This window comes from Lycium barbarum, chromosome 1 (assembly GCF_019175385.1).
Source record: "Lycium barbarum isolate Lr01 chromosome 1, ASM1917538v2, whole genome shotgun sequence".
In the NCBI taxonomy this organism is placed as follows: Eukaryota; Viridiplantae; Streptophyta; class Magnoliopsida; order Solanales; family Solanaceae; genus Lycium; species Lycium barbarum.
The window spans coordinates 110,491,152-110,515,717 of NC_083337.1; positions in this window are offsets into that span (position 1 = coordinate 110,491,152).

Below are 24,566 nucleotides of genomic sequence, written 5' to 3' on the forward strand. Positions count from 1 at the left end.
ATAACATCTAAAGGAGATGAATTCTCACCTTCTTCTTTGATCCTCCAACTTAGCCAAAATTGTAACTTCAAAAACTTGTGTTTTCTTGTTCCAATGACTACTCCACCTTGTTAGGGACTCTTTACTTAGTAGGAAATGATTTTTGGAGAAATTTTGCAAATTTTTCTTGGGAATTTTCTCTATGGCCGAATGGCCTTGATGTTTTTCTCCTCTCTCTCTTGTTCTTGCTTGTCTTGAAATTTCTAGAGAATGGTAGCAAAAAGATGACTTAGTCATCTATTTAATTCCCATGAATTAATTAATCATGGGCCTAGCCCATGCCCTATGGCCGGTTGGGCCTTGTCCATTTCTTTAAAAATTCAAGCCCACTTATTTTTGGGCTAGTTCTTGTGATTCATGAAACAGTTTTCCAACTTCCAAATTTACCCTTCGCCTTTCTCCATATTTCCCACGAGTCATATTGCAACTTCCCTTTATGCCCTTAACCTTTCTCATTAATTCCAATTCAAAATTTTCATAACAACTTATATGCCAAGCAAATTAAAAATATGGCCTTGGTTACTGTCTTCCCGCGATTGTCTTGAATTATCCGATTGTACAGAAATGCGGGATATAACAGAAAGAGCTTTCCAACCATAGCTCGTGGGACCTCACACAATATCGGGATCAAAAGTTATGGCCATTTTAAGATAAAGACTCCAAGCTGCCAAATGGCTTCCGCGGGTCCCACTAGGGATAGTCGGTGGAACCTACTTATGAGGGGTATAAAAACCCCATAAACCCCATTTTTTCAGAATTTTCCATTCTCATAAATCCTAGAAACTTCCTAACACATCCCCCAAACATTTATAGCCCATTAAATCAAGAATTTAACAAGATTACACCAAACTAGTCCATGAAAGGTGATTGTTCTTGCTTCTACTTGATGTTGTGGTAAGTTTGGTCTTGAAGAAAGTTGGTGTGGCTGAATTACTTCAATTATAAGGTATGCTTTTCATCCTACAGCTTATGTTGAGTTGATTTGAAGGTTTAGCAAGTCTTAAAAGTGAAAATAGTTATGGAGGAATGGTCATAAAGTGTTGTATTGTAGTTGTTGTATTATGGACTGTTTTAGCATGTTATGGCCTTTTGGTTGGGCTGATTTACATGTATATGGATGGTATCTAATGTTGTTGCTGTGTTGATGAGACTATTCTCTTTGATTAGGAATAAAGGAAGTGCATATAGTTGTTATATGTTGAAAAACATCGTGTGGGATGTTTTATGAAATATTTTGGTGTTGATGATGACGTTGTTGATATTAGGGTTGCTATTGTTGTTGTTTTGTTGTTATTGTGATTTTAGGCCAGGGATATAAATAGGGGAGATGCTACCCGAATTTCGGCAAATTCTAGAAAGATTTAATTTGAAGGATTATGGCAAGCACATAAAGATGAGCTTAACAATAGTATAACTTTTCTTGATTGTAGACTTGCGAGTTCGAGAAGTAGAAAGTGGGCGAATAGATAAGCTTCAAGGTATGTTAAGGCTTTCCCTTTCTTTCATTTTGGCATGATCCTATGACATGAGCGAACAATGAGTAATCGAGTCTCCGTATCATTCTACTCTTAGAAGTACTAGGAGTATCTCAGATCTTGATGATCCTGTACCACTCTATTATGATTATTCCTTCTATTCATGGGTCCTAAAAATATTGTATCATAATAATGTTAGTTTATGTTTATGCATTACATTCATTTGCATACATGCATATTGACCCGTGACCAGAAGGCGTTATATACGCGTATATATATATATATATATATATATATATATATATATATATATATATGTATGTATGGGGTATGGGAAAAGGGCGAGGCGTTATATACGCATTACCACCTGATCAGCTGGTACACAGTGCTGATGATTATTATGCCCGAAGGGGCCATTATGTTGTTATTCCCGAAGGGGCCATTAGGCTATTATATCCGAAGGGGCCTATATGGGATATGGATCGGGCCGTACGTTCCTCGGCACTATGACCTATGTATTGTATATCATACTCCTGCAGAGGCATTTTCAGTAAGCAAACATATAGATGCATTCAGGCAGACATGTTTAGATAATCAGACTTACAGATCCATTCGGTCAGTTAGTTTAGTGTATGAGTTTCAGATTTTCTTTATGACTCCTATGTATATGTTACTCTCCTACCTTACATACTCGGTACATTTTTTGTACTGACTCCCCTATTGTTCGGGGGGGGGGGGTGCGTTCATGCCCGCAAGTTCAGATAGCCAGGAAGACAGATTGCATCCTTAGGCTGCTTCTTCAGCTTGACAGTGGAGCACTCTTCTCTTGCCGAAGTTGTCGTCTAGACCTGGTATATGTTTCATGTTTATGGATAGGGCAGGGGCCCTATCCCGTCCGCAGCATGTCCAGTATATCTGGTAGAGGCTCGTAGACACTTATATTCAGTCAGACAGTATGACCCGCTCAGCACTTGTTTGGTTAGATAGTTTTATCGGGTAGCCTTGGCAGCTTGTACCCCAGCTTAGTTTAGTGATGCATGTATGTATATACCTTTCGAGGGCGGTAATCCTCCAGTTTATAATACCTATTAGAGAACAGATTATGTTGTGAGTGCCCTCAGGTGGCCCAGAATGAGCATGAGCATGTATGTTATGTATGTATTGTGGCATCTAGGAGATCAACTTCTGGGTGTCCATCATAGCCCTCCGGTTGGGCTGTGATCACGACCCAAACCGAAGGGCCGCGACTAACACCCAGAACCTACTCGGCTGAGCGCCATACTACCATTCTTGTCATAAGCCACAACTTCTCGTGAACTTTTAATTTATGAAATGACACTTCCGTCAAGTAAAACATGAAAAACTTTTTAATAAAACTACTTCATCATATCAGGGACTTCTCCCTTATCATTAATTCGAAGAAAACCTTTAGTTACAATTGCATCTTTAAAACAATGCATATGAATAAATTGACCAACATGGTTGCTTTACACAACTGTCGACATCTCGACTCACTATCCACAGGACACTGTATGCAAAAGTCTCTAACATACACGAAATACCATAATATAAATTGGGCCAGGGACTCGACATACCCGTAATGCATCTGACTCAAGTACTCTGACTCAGCAACACTCCGAACAGAAATGGAGCTCGCCAATCCAGCTGGTAGCCTGGTAACATCCTCTAGCAAAGGTCCGCTACTCATCTGTATACACCTGCGTGGCATGAAACGCAGTGCCCCCCGGCAAAAGGGACGTCAGTATGAATAATGCACTGAGTATGTAAGGAATAGAAGTAACATAAACATAAGAATCATGAATTGAATCTGATCTCAAAAACTGACTTACTTTCTAGATGCATTTGTATGACTGAGTATCTGAAATATTTGCATAAATCTGTATATCTCTGCTTACTGAACATGCCTCTGCGGGCGTATGATATGCATAGGTCATAGTGCCGAGGGACGTACGACTCGATCCATATCCCATAAAATAGCATAATGGCCACTTCGGGCAGCCCCTTCAGGCATCATAATCATCATCACTATGCACCAGCTGATCAGGTGGTAATGCGTATATAACGCCTTGCCCTTTCCCCACACCCCCCATATATATATAATATACGCGTATATAACGCCTTCGGGTCACGGTTCAATACGCATATATGTAAATAAATGCAATGCATCAATGTGAACTAACATAATCATGATACACAACTTAGGACCCATGAATAGAAGGGACGATCATAAGAGGGGTACAGTAACATCAAAGACTGAAGTACTACTAGTGCTTCTAAGAGTAGAGTAATATGAAAGCTCGTTTACTCGTTGTTCACTCATATTATAGGATCATGCCAAAAGAAAAAAGGGAAAGTCTTAACATACCTTGAAGTTTATCTATTCACCCAACTTCTACTTCTCGAACTCGCAAGTCTACAGTCAAGAGAAGGCATACTATTGTTAAGCTCATCTTCATGTGCTTGCCTTAATACTTTAAATTAAATCTTTCTAGAATTTGCCAAAATTCAGGCAGCATCTCCCCTGTTTATATTCCTAGCCCGAAATCACAATACCAACAAAACAACAATAATAGCAACCCTAATATCAACAACATCATTATCAACACCAAAATATTTCATAAAGCATCCCACACGATGTTTTTCAACATATAACAATATACACTTCTTTTCTTCTTAATCAAAGAGAATAATCTCATAAACACACCAACAATATTAGATACCATCCATATACAAGTAAATCAGCCCAACCACATGGCCATAACACGCTCAAAACAGTCTATAACACAACAACTACAACGCAACACTTTATGACCTTTCCTCCATAACTATTTTCACTTTTAAGACTTTCTAAACCTTCAAATCAACTCAACACAAGAGATATGATGAAGAACATACCTTATACTTGAAGAAATTCAGCCACACCAACTTTCTTCAAGACCAAACTTACCACAATATCAAGTAGAAGCAAGAACAATCACCTTTCATGGACTAGTTTGGTGTAATCTTGTTAAATTCTTGATTTAATGGGCTATAAATGTTTGGGGGATGTGTTGGGAAGTTTCTAGGACTATTGAGAATGTTGAAAAAATGGAGTTAATGGGGTATTTATTGTCACGACCCGACTCGGGGGTCGCGACGAGCACCCGGTGCTAGCCCACCCGGGCACCCCTTAGCTTACACTTATGCTTACATTTAAGTGAGCCCCATAATTAGACATACATTTCCTTTCATCCATCAAACTAGTCCCATTGGACGACAACATTTCTTATATCATCATAGGCGTCGATGCCACTTCAATGTACATGAGCCGACAAGGCTAACAAAATGATATACAAAATATAGGCCGACAAGGCCAAACACATCTAACCACATGAACATGTCTAAGAGCCTTTAAGAAGGTTATAACATATCACATGATCAGGACAGGACCCCGCTGTGCCCATAAATATGTACACAAAAGAATCTATACCAAAAGCTGCGGCTCCGGATAAGATGGAGTTCCGCAATGTAGTCCCTGAATAATGAAGCTATGGATCGAGTCTATCTCCTTGTGCACCTGCGGTTATGACGCAGCGTCCACAAACAAAAGGACGTCAGTACGAAGAATGTACTGAGTATGTAAAGCATGATCAACAACAATATAGAAGCATGATATACAACATATGGGACAACATGGGATGGGAGATAATAATATCGTCGTCGTGGCACTTACTTGCTTTCCACAAGGACACTCCATTTCTATTGCGTATCCGTATACATCAATATCCGTACTTAATTACCTTCACATTCATTTTCGTATTCATATTCATGTTTCCATTCATATTCATATTCATAACCTACTCGTACTCATATTGATGTCATATACATAGCATATACATATATACATATATAGCATGCCTGACCCTGGAGGTTCGGTGTTTCATACATACTTGGCCAGCCAAGCCTCAAGGTCATACATACCTGGCCCTACCAAGGCATCAGGGTTATCCGTACCATCTACAGAGGTGTGCGCGCATTACGTAATCATATACACACTCTATACATATTCATATACATATATTCTGCCCGACATCATAAGCTCGGGGTCTTATTATAGCCCTTCATAGGCACACATACATATAATAGCTCATGAACAACTTTAGCATCGTTTCATTCTCATCATCATTTCTATCATCATCATTATCGTTATGTCTACCTTATGGGCTTACTCGTTATGCGAGGAACTTAGTACATCTAGCATCGTGAGCTTACTAACTCGGAAGATCAATCATTTGAAGAAGTCGTAGGCTTATAGAAGATTTAGACGTTTGGACAAAGAACCATGCCTTATGAAAGAAGGGTTAGCCTTACATACCTTTTCGTTCGACTATATAACACTTGCACGTTCCCTTTCGACGCTTGCGTTTATACCTTCATCAAGGTCATACTATCATTAGAATCGACAACTAGCTTAAATGGCTAAAGCTAGAGAAAATCGGACAGCATCTCCTTTATTTATACAACATTCCTCCATATCGTAATTCAACTCCCAAACGTCAACAATACATTTACAATATCATAACTATAGCCTTTAGTCATCTACATTATCCATATTCTCAATTCACTTCCAATTTTCCATATTCAAGACCATAACACACGATTTCATCCATTCACATGCAATGCCTATTTCATGATCTTAACGTCATTTATAACCCATTCATATCACAACACAACAACAATCATGATTCAATTCAAACTATTTCTCAAAACGTCACTATTCATCATTCATGACCCACTTTACCATATTCTTCTAATGACCAAGAATTTCAACTCTCAAATACCTTAAACAACATATAAATATCATGAATCTTACCTTCGATGTTGTAGGAACAAGCCTTAGTTGATAATACTCCACTTGAGCAAAAACCCTAGTTTATCTCCAATGAGATTTCTTGACTTGAATGATATTTAATGGGTTTGCTTACACTTGATTCACTTGTTTTGTGTTGTTGATCACTAAAAACCCTTGAAAACCTGTGGAATATATGTAGAGAGATGTTTTAGCGAAAAGGGGTGTGATGTAGAAGTGAAATGAAATAAGCCTTGGTCCCCTTATTTAATGACTTGAAAATCTGATTTGAAGTGCATAGTGGTCGTAAACTTGGTTTACGGTCCGTATTCCAGTTTACGGACCGTCCTTCATGGTCGTATTTAATTATAACAGAACCAGAAACTCAGGCTGAAGCATGGTGATTTACGATCACGGTTTACGGGCCGTAAACCACTTTACGGTCCGTATTTTGGGTCGTATTTAACCATTTGATCAATTGGCAGAAAGTTGAAGTTTTGGAAGCCAAAATACGACATCGCAGTTTACGGAACGTACACCACTTTACGGTCCGTATTTCACTTTACGACCAATTGGCCAGAATGCAAGCCTGCAACTTTTCACATTTCCAAAACCTATAATTAGTCATTGTGGAGCATAACCTATCTCTTATCGCAATTGCCCTTGGAATCTTATTTAGGGTCATCAAATGTCGTTTCTTACTCATGGAAACATCATACACTCGTGCTCATCACTAGGTCATTCACGTGTGTACCAACGAAAGATTTTCCGAGGTGTAACATTTATACCCCTCATAGGTCGGTTCCACCAACCTTCTCAAGTGGGACCCGCGAAAGCCATTTGGCAGCTTGGAGGCTTTATCTTAAAATGGCCATAACTCTTGATCCCAATATCGTATGAAGGACCACGACCTATGGTGCGTTTTCAAATTCCAAACTTATAATAGCGTTTTGGCCCCTCCAACTTAGATCATCCGAAAACGTATCCTTAAATCATCCTTTTGGAGGCCTTATGCCCATATATGGCTTAAGGGTCCTTCTTAAGACTTGCTCAACTTCCCATGTACTACTCATATCACTTTTCAAATGTCCTTTGTAAAATCTCGACATATGGGCCCCACCTTAACTTACGGTTACGAGGCTAATCATCAAGTAACGTGTTAACTGATTTACTCTATACGGTCTCCAAATGTCATATATATATATTCTTATACTCAGATTATATAATCTTCATCCCTAATCCTTGTATAACTTTGCTCTCCCTTGAGCTCTTACTAAGCCGTCTGCAGTCTTGGTAACGCGAAATTTTTCGGGGTGTAACATCCTTCCCACCTTAAAAAAATTCGGCCTCGAATGTTGTAGGAGAGCTCGTTCTGACGTTGATGTCAATATACTCACCGGCTTCTGCTGGTATTTACTTACTTGCAATCTTATTCACATATTTGGATCTGAACCCATTTGAACAATGCAACTTATGATCCTGATCGCGGTCTCTTGGAGGAGATACACCTTAAGTTGATAAACTATAACCATAATTTGTAGGCTTATGAGGCTGCCTCGATTTGATGAAGCGACAATCCTCTCCCGTTCACTTTTGGGGCCTGAACCTTTTTATGTATGGTCCATTCAATCTTTCCTCATATTTCGCTGGCGATTTCTGAGAACTTCTCCATTAATCGCATCATTCATGTGAATAGTAATCAACTTGATGTTTCATTCTCCTTTTTTTTTAACTCTTATGAGTTCTACCCTCTATCTCTAAGTTGATTAATGGTTGTATCTAGAGCTCTGCTGCTGAAATGTTACTCCATCTCCAATTCCGCTCAACTAGTTAATATTTTCCTTACCCCTTTTTGGGACTTTCTTACACTGAATCCTCAGCATTCCTACTCTTACTGCAGCAGTATTAGATGATCTTTTACAATGGAAGGTGCCTCAATTTCTAAGGATTAATTTTCCTTGGATTCCTCGGCTTCTTTATATAAACCATCACCTGATTTCTTCTAAATACATATGCAGCTCTTCCTCGTGCAACTATTAGCTCATCATCCCTTCGCACATGTAGATCCTATATTCATGGCTTCACAATTCCTTTGGTATCTCTTTATTACTGTATTTTTACTACCAATGGGTGTATTCTGGAGTTCACTGAATTTCCTGCCCAATCGATTCTTGCATCTTATTCCCTTTATCTTGTAGATAAAATTTATGCTCGTACTCACGGTCCTCCCCTTTTCTGTTACACCCCGGAACTTTGGGTTGCTAAGCGATGAAGGGACCAACGTAAATTTTCAGAGAAGTTAAAGGCAAGGCCGAAAAGTCCGTTAAATGAAACTTCACCGCAGTCTTGTGAGAAGGGGGTTCAACGGTCATCCATTGTACTATCGAACAGGTCGACGCCCTATCGATGGCGCAGTAAAACTGAGATAGAACGAAGACCATTCGACGAATGAGTTTACGCTCCGTCGATCAGTTCGACGGACCGTCCTTCTCACCGTCGAATGAGGAGAAATGACAGATTGTTCACTCGAAATTTGACGATATCGACGGTCAAATCGACGCCCCGTCGATCCAATCGACACTCCGTCGATCGCACCGTACATCTCGGACTGGACTGATTTCATGAATTAATATAAGACCCCTCCTCCATTTTTATTTCATTTCATCTTCTACTCTCCCCTCTCCAAGAACTCTCTAGAACCTTCTCCACCATTCATCCACAAGAAATCAAAGGAAAGCCATGGTTAACTACACCAAATACATGAAATCAAGTTTGTGAAACCCATTAAAAGTTCATCTAAGCCAAGAAAACTCAAGAAGAGTGAGTTAGGGTTTTGGTGCAAGAAAAGAAGTTCCACTCAAAAGTTGTTCATCCATCATCTAAGGTGAGTTTTATGACCCTTTTATATGGTTTGAGTTGTTGAAAGTTGAAACACTTGAATTGTGGAAAGACATAGAAATTGGGTCATGAATGTGTGAATAGTGATTAGTGTGAACTATGAATGTTGGTATGCTGTGATTGTGAAAATGTTATAAGTGACATTTAGACCATGAAATAAGTATTATATATGAGAAAACGCGATAACGATTTATAATCATAATTATGGAGAAATTTAAGAGAAATGGTGAATTGCGGTAAAAGTAGATAAATGAGGATTGTTGATGCTATATTGTGGATGTTGTTATTAACGTTGGGAGTTGATATCGAATGTGGGAAAAGTAGTATAAACAAAGGAAGTGCTGCCAAATTTTCCCTTGAAATAGTGAACTAATTTTATAGACGATTAACTAATGTTAGTGCGAATTCTCTCTTGAAGGTAGAAACGTGATATCGAGGGAGAACAAGAAAGCGATAGATTAGCTAAATGACAAAGGTATGTGAGGCTAGTCCTTTCCTTCTATGGCATGAATCCTATAATGTAAATTTCTTTCTTCTCCATGAAGCTCTTGTGTTCCTAAAAGATACGAGCTGATATCCCGAATTTCCTACACAAGGTAATGAGTTAGAGTATAGGAGTTTTAAATGTTCATAATACGATGTCATTATTACTTACACTCACCTCATATACTATTCCCTTCAAGGTGAGGCAGGATGTTAATGAGTGCCCATAATGGAATCGGGGATCACGACTTTACGTCACCCCGACAAAGCATTGTTAACCTTGAACCTTTATGCATGCATCATGATGAGTATGTTATACTGATGATATCACAGCGCGCCTATTTGGCCGGGCAGTCACCGCTAAGACGGGCAACTATACACCATGGCCAGACGGCATGGGCAGACACCACTAGTGGGCGGCAGGAGGTGATACCCCGAACGCGGGAGGCCTGGACGCAGGCTAATGCTAATGATTATCACACCGATCCGATATGGACGGGCAGTTTATATATTTATGCATATATGATATGATGATGACTCTGAGTAAGCCAGCATGCATCACTCATTTTCTATTTGACAGTCAGATATAGATGTTCCTTATTGATGCTCCCTTTACTTCATTCATGTGATATTATTGTTTATGTCTCTCATACTCAGTACAATGTTCGTACTGACATCCGTTTTCTCTGGACGCTGTGTTCATGCCCACAGGTAGGCAGGGAGGAGACTTTTCTCCGGACTCGTAGGAGCTGTTAGATGTTAAGAGCACTCCATTGTTCCGGGGGTGCTTATGGTTATCCCTTTTGTGTACATGTATGTTTTGGGCACGACGGGGTCCTGTCCCGTCCATATGTCTAGTACTCTAGTAGAGGCTCGTAGATACGCAATGTGGGTGGTATGGTCTCACGAGGTTTCTACCACGTGCATGTATATGTATGTATATATATATTATTTCAATGACTAAAAGGCTTGTGCATATAAAAGTGTTTATATTTTCAAAGGAAAGATGACTTTCTTGTAACTTGAGTATAATATTGATAAAAGCATTAGATAAGAGTGATAAGCAGTAGAGTGAGGGGTGCTCGGTGGTTAGCCCCGGGTACTCATCGCGGCCCCTGGTCGGGTCGTGACAAAAGTGGTATCAGAGCAGTTCAGCCCTAGGAAGTGTCTACGAGCTGTGTCTCGTAGAGTCTTGTTTATGGTGTGTTGTGCGCCACGCTAATAAACAAGAGGCTTCAGGGCATCAAAGAAAAATGACCATCTTTATTTTCATAAGATCGTGCGATAGAGCCGTGTATAAGATTTTATCCTCCCTAATAGTGCGTTGTGATTTCAGAATGCCGCCAAAGGGAAAAGCTACAGCTGCCCAAAAGAGCAAGACTACGATGAACAGGCGAGTAGTAAGGGAGCCGCCAACGGATATAGAAGAAGGTGAATCACACAATGAGGCCTTATCTAATACTTCCACCACCCCTCCTAATGTGGAAGGGAAAAGAGGAGCTCCAGCTCCAATCCCTCCTCTAGTTGCTTCGGGTCAACAAATGACCGAGGCCATACATCTACTGACACAGTTGGTCGCCGCTCAGGCACAGCGGTAGAATACGGGCCCAAGTGATCGATCAGCCAGTACTTGAGTCCGTGATTTCATGACTTTAAATCCTTCGGATTTTTTTGGGTCAAAGCCGGAAGAAGACCCGCAAAGTTTCATAGATGAGATGTTGAGGACATTGAAGATTGTCCATGCCTTCGAAATTGAATCCGTGGAGTTGGCCTCCTATAGGCTCCGGGATGTGGCAGTCTTATGGTATAACAAATGAGTATTGTCAAGAGAAGAGAATGCGCCTCCTCCGCTTTGGAAAGAATTCGTGGATGCTTTTATTCGTCACTATTTTCCACCCGAAGTCCGCCGAGCTAGAGCGGACAGATTTCTAAATTTGAAGAAAAGGAGTATGAGTGCTCGAGAGTATAGCCTGCAATTTAATTCTTTGGCTAGATATGTCCCGGCTATGGTGGCCGACATAGGAGATCGGGTACATAGATTCGTGAGTGGCTTAGGGCCACATATATTCAAGGATTGCTTGACAGCTTCGCTACAAGATGGGATGGATATTTCTCGGATACAAGTCCATGCCCAGAATTTAGAGGGGCGACAACAACCACAAAGAAGTGGTCGTGATATTGATAGACGGCAGGGAAAGAGGGCTAGGTCTATGGGGGCAGGCAGCGATTATAGAGGGGGACCAATGCAGACATCTTCTAGACATTCAGGCCAGTCGGTGACTAGCGCACCTCCTCGGTTTGCCGGTAGGAGATTTGATCGCTCCTTTCGTTCAGGACAGGGACAGAGTTCGAGGGCCTAAGATTCTCAGTTCAGGGACAGAGTTCGAGGGCCTAAGATTCTCAGTTCAGGAAAGATTATAGTGAGAGGAGACCCTCAGTACCGCGATGTATCCAATGCGGTAAACTACATTCCGGACAATGTCGCCAAGTTTCGGATGCTTGTTATACTTGTGGTCACGTGGGGCACATGATGAGAGATTGCCCATCAGCGAGTGGCAGAGTTAGGGTTCATTGCCTATCAGCGAGTGGCAGAGTTGGGGTTCAGCCCACAGGTTTAGCAGTTAGTTCTTCCTCAGTGCGCCCAGTAGGGCTGGCTCCTCAGGTGTCAGCAGGACGAGGTAGAGGCAGAGGGGCAGCATCTACTTCAGGTGCCATTCAGCCCCGTATATATGCTTTAGCCGGACGACAGGATCTTGAGTCCTCCCCCGATGTGGTTACAGGTACATTATGCATATTTTCCTATGATGTATATGCCTTGATAGATCCGGGTTCTACTTTTTCCTATATTACCCCGTACGTTGCTGGTCGCATTGGGGTGAAACCTGAGCCAATCAAACCTTTTGAGGTATCTACTCCTGTTGGTGATCCCGTGATAGCTAGACAAGTGTATAGAAATTTTGTGATAGTGATGTGTGATCGTCAAACTAAAGCTGATTTAGTTGAGCTTGAAATGTTGGAATTCGATGTGATCATGGGTATGGATTGGTTGGCCTCATGCTATGCTAATGTTGATTGTCGGACGAAAGTAGTTCAGGTCCAATTTCTGGGAGAACCCGTGCTGGAATGGAAGGGTAATGTAGCGTCTCCAAGAGGTAGGTTTATTTCCTATCTCAAGGCAAGGAAGATGATAGCCAAAGGCTACATTTATCACCTAGCCCGAGTTCATGATACTGAAGCTAAGTCACCAACCTTCCAATCTGTCCCGGTAGTAAATGAATTTCCGGATGTATTTCCAGATGAGCTTCCAGGCCTTCCTCCAGAAAGGGAAATTGACTTTGCCATTGATGTGTTGCCGGACACAAACTCATGATCTTGAATTGGCTGCAGTTATTCATGCGTTGAAGATATGGAAGAATTACTTGTATGGTGTGCATGTCGATATCTATACAGATCACAAAAGTCTCCATACATTTTCAAACAGAAGGAATTGTTAAAAGATTATGATGTGAATATTTTATACCACCCCGGAAAGGCAAATGTGGTAGCTGATGCGCTTAGCCGCCGATCCATGTGTAGTTTATGTGAAGTCTCTCCGGAAAAGAAAGATATAGTTCATGAGCTTTACCAACTAGCTAATCTCGGAGTGCGGGTAATCGATACAGGTAGTGCAAGGATTGGTATTAGTGATCCCATGGTTTCGTCTCTGAATATGGAAGTGAAAGGGCGTCAGTATGAAGATCCGCAGTTGAGCCACTACAGAGACACATTTCATGAAAAGGAGAGATCTCCATTTAAAACATCGATGGATGATACTCTTAGATACCATGATAGGCTTTGTGTCCCGAATGTTGCAGAATTGCGCCGACGAATTCTGGAAGGAGCCCATTACTCTCGGTACTCTATCCACCCAGGCGCAACAAAGATGTACCACGACCTCAAATTGATATACTGGTGGGATGGCATGAAAAGAGATATAGCAGAGTTCGTAGCCCAATTTCCAAATTGCCAACAAGTAAAGAACGAACACCAGAAGCTAGGAGGGCTATTGCAAGCAATGGAAATCCCTACTTGGAAGTGGAAAATTATCAATATGGATTTCATTGTGGGACTACCCCATTCTCGAGGCAAATATGACTCTATATGGGTAATTGTGGACAGGCTAACAAAGTCATCTCATTTTCTTCCAGTCAGGACCACATACTCCGCAGAAGATTATGCGAGGTTGTATCTCAAGGAAATTCTGCGACTTCATAGTGTTCCATTATCCTTTATTACAGATAGTGGGGCGCAGTTTACAGCCAAGTTCTGGAAATCCTTTCAAGAAGGCCTAGGTACCCAGGTCAAGCTTAGCACAGCATTCCATCCGTAGACTGATGGGCAGGCCGAACGTACCATTCAGACCTTGGAAGACATGCTCCGAGCGTGTGTGGTGGATTTCGGTGGTAGTTGGGATGATCATCTACTCCTTATTGAGTTCTCTTATAATAATAGCTACCATTCGAGTATCCAAATGGCCTCGTATGAAGCTTTATACGGGAGAAAGTGCAGGTCCCCAATTGGGTGGTTCAAAATAGGGGAAGTACAATTAATAGGCCCGGAAGTGATTCAGCAAGCAGTAGAAAAAGTTAAAGTAATTCGGGATGGATTGTTAATAGCTCAAAGCCGCCAAAAATCCTATGCGGACAACCGCCGGCGAGACTTAAAGTTTCAGGTTGATAATTGGGTATTTTTGAAGGTGTCGCAATGAAAGGAGTGATGATATTCGGCAAGAAAGGGAAGTTAAGTCCTCGATACATCGAACCATACAAAATTATCCGTAAGGCCGGCCAAGTAGCCTATGAATTGGATTTGCCTTCAGAGCTTGAATCAGTTCATCCAGTCTTTCATGTCTCAATGCTCCGCAAGTGTGTTGGAGATCCCAAGAGGATTGTTCCTATAGATGATATACAAGTGACCGAAAAGCTAGCGTATGAGGAGGTACCCATGGCCATTTTAGATAGACAAGTACGAAGACTTCGAAACAAAGAAGTGGCTTCAGTTCAGATCTTATGGCGGAATAACAATCGAGAAGAAATGACTTGGGAAGCAGAAGAGAAAATGAAATCCAGGTATCCATGCTTATTCCAAACCCCAGGAGAGGTCCAAGACGAGGCGGCGGCAGTATAAGGTACGTATGAAGTAAATGAAGTGTAATAATTATAGTATCTGAATACCCCTATTTTCATCATTACTCATAAATTATGCCCTCCTATTTTTCGGCAGCTCTCGTAAGTCTTTCTTAGAGTTTTATTGTGTTGTAGCCCTGTGAGGCAAATTACTATGGGTTGTTGTGACAGGATGATAGCGCCATATTACAGGGGAAACTCTGGCGAAATTTTTGTAGAATTCCCGAGTACTTAACATTCGAGGACGAATGTTCCAAAAGGGGGGGGGGAGAATTCAATGAATGGGTCGATGCTCCGTCGATCAGTTCGACGGACCGTACTTCTCACCGTCGAATGAGGAGAAATGACAGATGGTTCACTAGAAATTTGACGATATCGACGGTCAGATCGACGCCCCGTCGATCTAATCGACGCTCCGTCGATCGCACTGTACATCTCGGATGGGACTGATTTCATGAATTAATATAAGACCCCTCCTCCATTTTTATTTCATTTCATCTTCTACTCTCTCCTCTCCAAGAACTCTCTAGAACCTTCTCCACCATTCATCCACAAGAAATCAAAGGAAAGTCATGGTTAACTACACCAAATCCATGAAATCAAGTTTGTGAAACCCATTAAAAGTTCATCTAAGCCAAGAAAACTGTTACACCTCGGAAAATTTTCCGTTGGTATGCAAGAGAACGAACTAATGATGAATATGAGTGCATGATGTCCATGAGCAAGAAACGACGTTGATGACCTTAGGCGAGATTTTGAATGTATCCGATGTGAGACGAGGAAGTTGGCTAAGTTAAGATGAGATACAAGGTGAGCAATGCGTGTGCATGGACGGGGGTGATTAAAATGAGAAGTCTAAGAAATATGGGAAGTCGCAGAATTGCAACTGCCCAGTGGTCGTATTGCAAAATACAGACCGTAAATTGCTATACGGTCCGTAAACTGGCAGTCGTAAACTGCCATGCAAAAGCTTCAGCTTTCTGCCAGCCGAGGAAATGGTTAAATACGACCTGGTGGACGGACCGTAAAGTGATTTACGGCCCGTAAACCATGGTCGTAAATCACCATGCATGCAGCCTTAAGTTTCTGGTTCTGCTTAAGCTTAAAGACGACCACGAGGGACGGTCCGTAAACTGAAATACGGACCGTAAACCTCCATGGACGACCACTGTTCACCCAGCACAGATTTTTCAATTCATTAAATATGAAGATCAAGACTTGTCTTATTTCATTTCCACATTACACCACTTCTCTCTAAAACTTCTCTCTACATTTATTATATGAGTTTTCAAGGATTATAAGCCACCAATAACATTAAGACAAGTGAATCAAGGATAAGGGAATCATCAAGGATCATCCAAGTCAAGAAATGCTAATGGGTTTTGCTCAAAGTGGAGTATTATTAACCAAATCTTGTTCCTACAACTTCTAAGGTAAGAGTCATGATTTTTACAAGATGTTTAAGATATTGGAGAATTAAAATACATGGATTGTAGAAAATGTGGTCAACTAGGTCATGAATGGTGAATAGTGACATTTTGAGGAATAGTTTGAATTGAATTATGAATGTTGTTGTGTTACGATATGAATGTATTATAAATGGTACTAAGATCATGAACTAGATACTTTAGACGAATGGACGAAGTTGTAGGTCCTGACCATAAATATGGGAGAATTAGAAGAAAATTGAGAAATCTAGATAATGTGGATGATGTGAATGACTAATGGCCATTGTTATGATATTAATGAAGGTATAGACGCTGGCATTGGAAGGAAACGTGCAAGTGTAGAATAGTTCGACGAAAAGGTATGTAAGGCTAACCCTTCTTTCATAAGGCATGGTTCTTGGCCAAATTTCTAATTCCTCTATATGAGTATGTTATGTCCCGTATTTTTATACATTGGGACAACCCGGATTAACTATGATAATGTAAGGCCAAGACTATTCCGGGATTTGAAGTCGAGATTTTTGACCATTTGATTTTATTTTGAGACATAAAGTTATCTATAAAATTGTGGGCATTGAACACTTAGGAAAAATTGGGACCACAATTCATAAATTTGGAATTAAAAATCTTGCAAAATAAGGCCATGGTGGCCGTGTATATGAAGTAGTCCCACACAATTGTGTGGCCAATTTTAAATGGTCCAACACATGTGTGGGCCAAAGATGTGGAGATATTTTGTGGAACCTTAAAATATGAAGACTAAGTCATCTTTTTTCTCATTCAACACTTAGCAAATAAAACAAGAACTTGGAGAGCTCCACTCCCTCTAGCTCACGGCTAAGACCAAGGAAAACCAAATCCCTTTCAAGCCTCTCCAAAATTATTTCTTTGGTTCAAACCCACTAATTAGAAGTCCCTAAATAGCGTGGAGACATTGTTGGAGCTATCAAGTCATTTATTTGAGAGATTGCAAACCCTAACCCATTGTGGAGTTGAAGAGGAAAGGTGAGAATTTTTCTTGTTTTATGAGTTATAAATATTGTATGCATATTGTAGTATGTTAATATGGATGGAAATCATGAAATATTGTATGTTGGAAGTGGGTTGTGTGATAGGTGGTCTAGCCGTGCAAATGGGTGTTGAAAATGAAATTGATGAATTAATTGGTTGTAACATATTTGATTGTTGTAGGGTAGAGAAGAGAATAAAAATCATCGAAATATGTATATGTGTAGTGATAGACGAATATGGGTCTTATTATATGCCGAGGATTGCACTAATATCGCTTAGCGTCGAAATGGTTGTTGTGATAACTTTTATGTTAGAAATGAGAGTTTAATGTCTCAAATTGATATGGTAAGTGTTGAGGACTGATTTGGAGAATTTTGTGCACTTAATGAAATCCTTATTTATGAGAACCATATATATATATGTGTGTAGTGTGGCCGGGTATAACCTCCAATTTGTAGCAAAGAATGAATTAATATCGCTTAGCGTTTTAGTTGTCGTCGTTATGAATTCTAGTTGGAAATAAGTGTTTAATGACTAAAGAAAGATGTTGAGATTGTGTGGGCTGATTTGAGGCCCATTGTGCGTTTGATGTAATTCGTATATTTGTGAAAATGACATCGTTATATTGTGGATTGTTGATACAAATCATGAAATGAAATTGAGGAATGTGCTATAGGGGCTGTCTCGGTTTAGGGGGCTGTTTTTCGGCCAATTTGGTTTAAAATATTGGAACGTTGGAAATATTATGTGAGTTGTTTAGAATGCCCTTGAATATTGTTGGAAAGGATTCGGGTTGATAATTGAATGTATGAGCTATGTTGTGGCTTGAATGTAAGCCGTTGAAAAAAATATTAGGAATGTTGTCGAATGTTGAAAAAGAGATTTATTAATGTAATATTGCCTTTCGGATTGATTATCGATGTTGCTAGGTTGGTTATTGTGGTTGTTGTTGTTGATTTTGAGCGAGTTAAATTCTCGGGATGGCCTATTTACAAGGGAAATGCTGCCGAATTTTCTGTAGAATTTAATGTTAGTTTGAATATATGGCTTAAGTGCCTATGTTTAATATTGGATATTCGTTGGCATATTTGTAGACCTTGGGGAGCCCGAGGCGTAGATTGGAATTCACTTTCGATTGGCCATCTTGGAGTGTGTACGAGGTATGTAAAGCAACCTCCCTTCTTTTTGGCATGTCTTAGTTTTACATAGGCTAGATTAGAGCCTTAAGGAAATTCCAAATCCGAAATCCGAGCATGATCTGATCTATATATGTTCCTTGGCACTCTTATGTATGATTTGATGAAATATGAACCTTTATGTATTTGAAATAATCGCTTTCCGAACTTTGCGCAAAAAGGTTTCACTTTAAAGAACTTCGAAATTTCTGAATGCCATACATTTCACATAAATGCTCGGATTGCTCCAATATTTTTATAAAAGTTTGCATTATGTATGATACGTATGTTTTCCATAGGCGGGCCCGACTTGGGTAAATACCCGTCCGTGGGTCCCGCGACTTTCCTTTATGTAATTCAGAGAATCTTTGAAAGAATTTGGTATGATTATTATTCCGATTTCAAATATGATCATTTTACTTATGTTTGAATTTATGATAATGATTTTATGCATATGACTACTCACGACTCTACTCGTGCATTCTGTTATTCCTTTCGCCGAGTCCCGGGCCGGTTCTGTTGTCGTGCGCATTTTGATATACTCCGGAGTTATGCTGTGTTTATGGTTCACCGAGCTACTCGCAAAAGAGGGTCGGGTTCCACCTATATTTGGTGTTATGCTGTGTATGGCGTTATGTTGTGATGTGATATGTGACGGGGATACGGAGATTTGAAACTTTCTGGTGTTATGCTGTGTTATGGCGCCATCGACGGGTGGGCGACCATATTCTTCTGTACCCTGTGCATTACTTACATATTTTTGAAAGTAAGCAAATTTTGATATGTTGGATTTGCACTTATGTTTGGTACTTCCATTTCGTTTATGTCTCAGATTTGCTTTCTGTATATTCTGCTTTGCATACTCAGTACATATTTCGTACTGACCCCCTTTCTTCGGGGGCTGCGTCTCATGCCCGCAGGTACAGATGCACAGTTTGGTGATCTAACCATTTAGGACACCCTCTTCTGCTGTTTGGAGTGCTCTTCTCATTTCAGAGCACACATTTTGGTATATATTCGTTCGCTATGTATATATTTATTTATTCAGGGGCACGGCGGGGCCCTGTCCCGCCATATGATCGGTTTGTCTGTTTAGAGGTCTGTAGACGTATTTGTGGGTGTCTGTGCCTACTTCTGTAAGGATGTGTTTGCATGACTCTATTCGTTATGGCAGCCTCGTCGGCGTGCATTTTGTATATGTTTGTGGCAGCCTTATCGGCGTGCATTTGTATATGCGTTTTGGGTCGTTGTGCCATTTGACAGCCTTGTCGGCTTTTGACATATTTGATAGCTTTGCCGGCTTTTTGATATATGTGCATATGTTCGGCGATGTATATTCCGCTGCCTCTTCTGATTCTGATATAATGTTTTGTACGCGCAGTCGCGCAAGATAATATTCGTTCTCAACTCTGTTTAAAAGTGATGATTTAGTTTGTATGTCCGTTTGGGTGCCCAAGTAGGGCACCAGTTGCGGCCCACGGGGCTGGGTCGTGACAGAAGTGGTATCAGAGCGGTTTATCCTTGGGATGTCTACAGGCCGTGTCTAGTAGAGTCTTGTTTATCGGTGTGTTGTGCACCACATCAATAAACATGAGGCTACAGGGCATTTAGGATGTTTCCTTTATTTGAATCTTAGATCGTGCGATAGAGCCAGCCATAGGAAATGAATTTTTTTTTGCTAACCTTTAATTTCAGCTGAGGACGGTATCGACGTAAGAAAGTGACCGATGATATTGGAAGCTATACCGTACACAGGTAAGAAATGGTATGCAAGATGTATGTCGGGGAAGCTATTTGAAGTATGACGGAAATATAAAGTTGAAGATTGAAAAGAAAAATAAACAGGAAGATGTCACCGGTGCCGTTTGAGTTGGGCACGTGAGGTAAGTCTCGACATCTGTGTACTTTTGTTTTCAATTGTTAGCCCTGTGTGGCTACGATATGATATATAAATACGTATATGTGTTGGCCCTGTGAGGCATGGTTGGTATTTCCTGTGTACAGGTTTTGGGATAGTAAGAAATACAGAGGAACCTCTGCCCAAATTTTGCCAGAAATATAAAGAGAGAAAATGAGATATAAGTTCTTAACATGTTTTGAAAGTCGATACCGATAGGGTGAATCTGTTATGTTGGATTAAAGTTAAGAGGTACCCTCCATGGCATTCGTAAGAAGCATTATCCTTGATTGGGAAATTTTATTCCGAGAAAGCATATATGAGTAGCAAATTCGTAATTTATCTAAATGAATCAGAATATGTTCCAACCACATGTTGCTTCAGAAAAGCTTATGTGAAAGGCAAAAATGTCCAACGATTTTAGTGTTCTTTTGCTGGTGGTTGGAGAATGCCTTACAGTAATATTTTATCAGCCTTCATCGACTAATTAGAGATGGAATTTGTAGAATAAAAACTTAAATTTGTGGGCTGTTTAAAATTATATATGTATATGCATGAGGAGAAAAATATTGAGGATTTACAGGGGGCGACACGGTGACTATATAGTCAGAAAAGTAAAAAACTTCTCTCTAGATTGGGGTGGGACCCGCTACGAGAACGTTTTGAAAGTTGTTAAGACCCCGATTTGCCTTAAATTACGTGATAAAAGTCGTGCGAGGAAATTGATGCAATTATACCGGCCTTAACGTGTCTAAATGCATTAAAGTTGTAAGGTTAAGCGTGCCAGGGCCAGAGCAATTCTGGGATGGGTGACCCCCTGGGAAATGTACAAAAAATTTCGCAAATATGGACATAAGGGACAAATAGGAAATTTGGAGTAACCAAAAAGGAAATTAGAGTATGTGGAGTGATTAGAAACTTTATAAAGGTCGCGTGGGCTGAGACTGATTAGATTAGTGAAAAAGGGAGAAAGAGCAACGCAGCTCCAGAATTAGAATGAGTTTGAACAGATGATTGAAGACGCTTTGTAAAAGAAATGCTAGTGATATACATATATATATATATATATATATATATATATATATATATATATGTATGTATGTATAGGACTCCCCATTTATGACTATGTCGATCGCTTAGTGAACCTTAATAGTCAGCGTTATAATATATGGGAGACATTAACAGAATAGAATTTATGAGACAAAGTGAAAGGTATGATACAAATGTTACGAGATAAACAGATATTGGTTTTGCTATGGGCTGAGATTGGAAGATGCTAATACGACGATATTTTGGAAGGAAAAGAGAATAATTGAGTGGAAGGTAAAGAGATCAAAGTGTTAGCAAAAGTGAACCGTAAGAAACGTAATTAAGCAGAGCTTCTAAAAGAGTCGACGGGCAAAGCACGAAATTACTTGCGAAAAACGAACTGGAATGTAATAATGCAGGGCAAAAGAAAAAAAACCTATGGCATGGAATGATGAATCATGCGAATATTAAGTAATTTGACTATCGAGAAAATACAACGACGGATAAGGAACGGGTATGAAGGAAGGATATGATTATTAAAGGATAAATTGCTATATTAATTAAATTATTCGAGTGCCAGCTATCAGATAAGATTTGTACTTTATGAATGAGAATTTCATCACTTCGTAATTTTGTTAAGATCTCGTACGAAGGTAATCAAGTTATAGATTATAAAGGAAAAACATGGATACGGTATAAGCACAACCCCAAAAGAGGGGGAGCGGAGGAAAGTGAAGTAAAATAAGTAGAAATAGAAACAATTGACACACAGAAGATTAAAGCGATCAAAAGTTGGCCTAGGTCTTCGACATAGACCGAAATACGCGGTTTTTGGGGATTAGCCAGGTATTACAGAAAAGTGGTGAAGGACTTTGCTTCTATTACGGCACTATTAACGAAGTTAACTCAGAAGGCCGTGAAATTTCAGTGAACCGGTACGTGTGAATACAGTTTCCAGTACCGGAGGAAAAATTAATTTCAACTCCAGTCTAGCTCTTCCTGAAGGGCCAGCCGGGTATGTTACTTATTATGGTGCTTTTGGTATTGGGATAGATTATGAATTAGTGCAGCCCAGTCAAGTTATGGCCTAAGCTCCCCGGCAGTTCAAATCGCACGAAGGAAATTATCCCCTACATAATCTGGAATTAGCCGCGGCGATTCATGTTTTGAGAATGTGGCGGCATTACTTACATGGGGTCTACGCTGGTATTTATACGGACCATAAGAGCCCCAGTATATTTTTAAGCAAAAGGGAGCTAAATCTGCGGCATAAATGGCTTGAATTATTGAAAGATTATGATGTCGATATTCTATATCATCCCGGAAAAGCTAATGTGGTAGCTAATGCACTTAGCCGTAAGTCCATGGGTAGTTTGACTGATGTACAGTTTGATGAGAAAGAATTGGTTCGTGGAAATTTATCAGTTAGCTAGCCTTGGAGTCCGTTTGGTCGATTCTGGAGATATTGGGATTTTGTTCGAGAAGTTGCTGAATCGTCGATTATAGAAGAGGTAAAACAGCATCAGTTTGAGGATCCTATCCTTGTACAGTACAAAGATACGACCTTTGATAAAGATAAGACTTAGTTTGAAATTTCGTCTGAAAGGGATATTATTATACGGAGGCAGATTATGTGTGCCTGACGTTGCAGGGCTGTGATGATCAATTATGGGCGAAGCACTTAATGTTCGACATTCTGTTCATTCTGAATCCACAAAAATGTATCATGATCTAAAATATTTATGCTGATGGGATGGTATGAAAAAGGGACACTGCAGAGTTCGCTGGCCAATGTCCAAATTGTCAGTAAGTCAAGATCGAGTATCAAGGGCCCGACTGGTTGCTTCAGGAATTAGAAACTTCAGTTTGGGAACGAGGAACGATTCGCATGAACTTCATTATAGGCTTACCGCGCACTCAACGCGGATACGATTCTATTCGGAGTATTGTTGATAGATTAATGAAATCAGCCCATTTTCTTCCAGTCAGGACTACATATTCGGCTGAGGGTTATGACAGAGTGTATATTAATGAGATAATAAGACTTCACGGGATTCCTATATCTATTATAACCGACTGAGGTGCTCAGTTTACGGCTAACTTCTGAAGATCGTCCCAGGAAGGACTGGAGACACGATGAGTCATAGCACAATATTTCATCCTCAGTCCGACGGACAGGCTGAGTGTGTTATTCAGACACCAGAAGATATGCTATGGGCCTGTGTTATTGATTTTATAGGTTGTTGGGGGTGATCATTGTCGCTAATTGAAATTGTTTATAATAAAAATCGTTATCACTCCAGTATTCAGACGGCACCATAAGAGGCTTTGTATGGCAGGAAATGTAGATCTCCGATTGGTTGGTTTGACGTGGGGAGATTCAGTAATTGGTCCAGACGTGGTCCAGCAGGCAGTCGATAAAGTGAAACTGATTCGAGAGCGACTATTAGCGGCCCAGAGTCGACATAAATCTTATGCTGATAAACGACGTCGACCGTTAGAGTTTTAGATTGGCGATGGGGTATTCCTGAAAGTGTCACCTATGAAAGGTGTTATGAGATTTGGCAAGAAGGGAAAGCTCAGTCCGAGATATATTGGGCCTTATCTGATTATTCGTAAAATAGGCAAAATGGCGTATGACTTGGATCTGCCAGCTGATTTGGGAGCGGTTCACCCGGTATTCCATGTTTCTATACATCGTAAATGTATTGGTGACCCTTCCAAAATTTTTCCTACAGATGATATACAGGCCACCGAGGAGCTATCTTATGAAGAGCAACCTATAGCCATATTGGATCGTCAGGAAAGAAAGTTGCGGAATAAAGATGTGGCTTCTGTTAAAGTACTGTGGCGGAATAATAACCGCGAGCAATTAACCTGGAAGGCTGAGGAGCAGATTATGAAAAAGAAACTCCCCTGAATTTGTAATAAGACCCGCATAATTAATCCAACATTCGAGGACGAATGTTCTTAAGAGGGGGAGGATGTTATGTCCTGTATTTTTATACATTGGGACAACCCGGATTAACTATGATAATTTAAGGCCAAGACTATTCCGGGATTTGAAGTCGGGATTTTTGACCATTTGATTTTATTT